The sequence below is a fragment of the Pseudophryne corroboree genome, unplaced genomic scaffold (genome assembly GCF_028390025.1).
Source record: "Pseudophryne corroboree isolate aPseCor3 unplaced genomic scaffold, aPseCor3.hap2 scaffold_1589, whole genome shotgun sequence".
In the NCBI taxonomy this organism is placed as follows: Eukaryota; Metazoa; Chordata; class Amphibia; order Anura; family Myobatrachidae; genus Pseudophryne; species Pseudophryne corroboree.
Genome location: NW_026968222.1, coordinates 38083 through 41544, shown reverse-complemented (window position 1 = coordinate 41544; position 3462 = coordinate 38083).

Sequence of the window (3462 nt, the reverse complement as noted above, 5' to 3'; positions counted from 1 at the left end):
CTGCCTCTGGTGCCTGTACTGCCTCTGGTGCCTGTACTGCCTCTGCTGTCAGTGCTGCCTTTGGTGCCAGTGCTGCCTGTGCTGCCTCTGGTGCCTGTGCTGCCTCTGGTGCTTGTACTGCCTCTGGTGCCTGTGCTGCCTGTGCTGCCTCTTGTGCCTGTGCTGCCTCTGGTGCCTGTGCTGCCTCTTTTGCCTGCTCTGCTTGTGCTGCCTCTGGTGTCAGTGCTGCCTATGCTGCCTCTGGTGCCTGTGCTGCCTCTGGTGCCTGTGCTGCCTCTGGTGTCAATGCTGCTTGTGCTGCCTCTGGTGCCTTTGCTGCCTCTGGTGGCAGTGCTGCCTCTGGTGCCTGTGCTGCCTCTGGGTCCAGTGCTGCCTGTGCTGCCTGTGCTGCCGCTTGTGCCTGTGCTGCCTCTGGTGTCAGTGCTGCCTGTACTGCCTCTGGTGCCTGTGCTGCCTCTGGTGCCTGTGCTGCCTCCGGTGTCAGTGCTGTCTCTGGTGCCTGTACTGCCTCTGGTGCCTGTGCTGCCTCCGGTGTCAGTGCTATCTCTGGTGCTTGTACTGCCTCTGGTGCCTGTGCTGCCTCTGCTGTCAGTGCTGCCTATGGTGCCAGTGCTACCTGTACTGCCTCTGGTGCCTTTGCTGCCTCTGGTGCCTGTACGGCCTCTTATGTCAGTGCTGCCTGTGCTGCCTCTGGTGCCAGTGCTTTCTGTGCTGCCTCTGGTGTCAGTGCTGCCTGTGCTGCCTATGGTGCCAGTGCTGCCTGTACTGCCTCTGGTGCTTGTACTGCCTCTGGTGCCTGTGCTGCCTATGGTGCCTGTGCTGCCTCTGGTGCCTGTGCTGCCTCTGCTATCAGTGCTGCCTATGGTGCCAGTGCTGCCTGTACTGCCTCTGGTGCCTGTGCTGCCTCCGGTGTCAGTGCTGTCTCTGGTGCTTGTACTGCCTCTGGTGCCTGTGCTGCCTATGGTGCCAGTGCTGCCTGTACTGCCTCTGGTGCCTGTGCTGCCTCTGTTGCCTGTGCTGCCTATGCTACCTCTGGTGCCTGTGCTGCTTCTGCTGCCTGTGCTGCCTCTGCTGCCTGTGCTGCCTCTGGTGCCTGTGCTGCCTCTGGTGCCTGTGCTGCCTCTGCTGCCTGTGCTGCCTGTGCTACCTCTGCTGCCTGTGCTACCTCTTATGCCTGTGCTGCCTCTGGTGTCAGTGCTGCCTGTACTGCCTCTGGTGCCTGTGCTGCCTGTGCTGCCTCTGGTGCCTGTGCTGCCTCTGGTGCCTGTGCTACCTCTTGTGCCTGTGCTGCCTCTGGTGTCAGTGCTGCCTGTACTGCCTGTGCTGCCTCTGGTGCCTGTGCTACCTCTGGTGTCAGTGCTGCCTCTGGTGCCTGTACTGCCTCTGGTGCCTGTGCTGCCTCTGGTGCCTGTACTGCCTCTGCTGCCTGTGATGCCTGTGCTGCCTCTGGTGCCTGTGCTGCCTCTGGTGTCAGTGCTGCCTCTGGTGCCTGTACTGCCTCTGGTGCCTGTACTGCCTCTTATGTCAGTGCTGCCTGTGCTGCCTCTGGTGCCAGTGCTTTCTGTGCTGCCTCTGGTGTCAGTGCTGCCTGTGCTGCCTATGGTGCCAGTGCTGCCTGTACTGCTTCTGGTGCCTGTGATGTCTCTGGTGCCTGTGCTGCTTCTGGTGCCTGTGTTGCCTCTGCTGTCTGTGCTGCCTCTGGTGCCAGAGCTGCCTGTGCTGCCTCTGGTGCCTGTACTGCCTCTGGTGCCTGTGCTGCCTCTGGTGCCTGTACTGCCTCTGCTGCCTGTGATGCCTGTGCTGCCTCTGGTGCCTGTGCTGCCTCTGGTGTCAGTGCTGCCTCTGGTGCCTGTACTGCCTCTGGTGCCTGTACTGCCTCTTATGTCAGTGCTGCCTGTGCTGCCTCTGGTGCCAGTGCTTTCTGTGCTGCCTCTGGTGTCAGTGCTGCCTGTGCTGCCTATGGTGCCAGTGCTGCCTGTACTGCTTCTGGTGCCTGTGATGTCTCTGGTGCCTGTTCTGCTTCTGGTGCCTGTGTTGCCTCTGCTGTCTGTGCTGCCTCTGGTGCCAGTGCTGCCTGTGCTGCCTCTGGTATCAGTGCTGCCTCTGGTGCCTGTGCTGCCTCTGGTGCCTGTACTGCCTCTGCTGCCTGTGATGCCTGTGCTGCCTCTGGTGCCTGTGCTGCCTCTGGTGTCAGTGCTGCCTCTGGTGCCTGTACTGCCTCTGGTGCCTGTGCTACCTCTGGTGTCAGTGCTGCCTCTGGTGCCTGTACTGCCTCTGGTGCCTGTGCTGCCTCTGGTGCCTGTACTGCCTCTGGTGCCTGTGCTACCTCTTGTGCCTGTGCTTCCTCTGGTGTCAGTGCTGCCTGTACTGCCTCTGGTGCCTGTGCTGCCTGTGCTGCCTCTGGTGCCTGTGCTGCCTCCGGTGTCAGTGCTGTCTCTGGTGCTTGTACTGCCTCTGGTGCCTGTGCTGCCTATGCTGCCTCTGGTGCCTGTGCTGCCTCTGGTGGCTGTGCTGCCTGTGCTGACTCTGGTGTCAGTGCTGCCTGTGCTGCCTCTGGTGTCGGTGCTGCCTGTGCTGCCTCTGGTGCCTGTGCTGCCTCTGGTGTCAGTGCTGCCTGTGCTGCCTCTGCTGTCAGTGCTGCCTATGGTGCCAGTGCTACCTGTACTGCCTCTGGTGCCTGTGCTGCCTCTGGTGCCTGTACGGCCTCTTATGTCAGTGCTGCCTGTGCTGCCTCTGGTGCCAGTGCTTTCTGTGCTGCCTCTGGTGTCAGTGCTGCCTGTGCTGCCTATGGTGCCAGTGCTGCCTGTACTGCTTCTGGTGCCTGTGATGTCTCTGGTGCCTGTGCTGCTTCTGGTGCCTGTGTTGCCTCTGCTGTCTGTGCTGCCTCTGGTGCCAGTGCTGCCTGTAATGCCTCTGGTATCAGTGCTGCCTCTGGTGCCTGTGCTGCCTCTGGTGCCTGTTCTGCCTCTGGTGCCTATGCTGCCTCTGGTGCTAGTGCTGCCTGTGCTGCCTCTGGTGTCAGTGCTGCCTCTGGTGCCAGTGCTGCCTGTGCTGCCTCTGGTGTCAGTGCTGCCTCTGGTGCCAGTGCTGCCTGTGCTACCTCTGGTGCCTATGCTGCCTCTGGTACCAGTGCTGCCTGTTCTGCCTCTGGTGTCAGTGCTGCCTGTGCTGCCTCTGGTGCCTGTGCTGCCTCCGGTGTCAGTGCCTTATCTGGTGCTTGTACTGCCTCTGGTGCCTGTACTGCCTCTGGTGCTAGTGCTGCCTCTGGTGCCTGTGCTGCCTCTGGTGCCTGTGCTGCCTCTGGTGCCTGTGCTGACTCTGGTGTCAGTGCTGCCTGTTCTGCCTCTGGTGTCAGTGCTGCCTGCGCTGCCTCTGGTGCCTGTGCTGCCTCTGGTGCCAGTTCTGACTGTGCTTACTCTGGTGCCAGTGCTGCCTGTTCTGCCTCTGGTGTCAGTGCTGCCT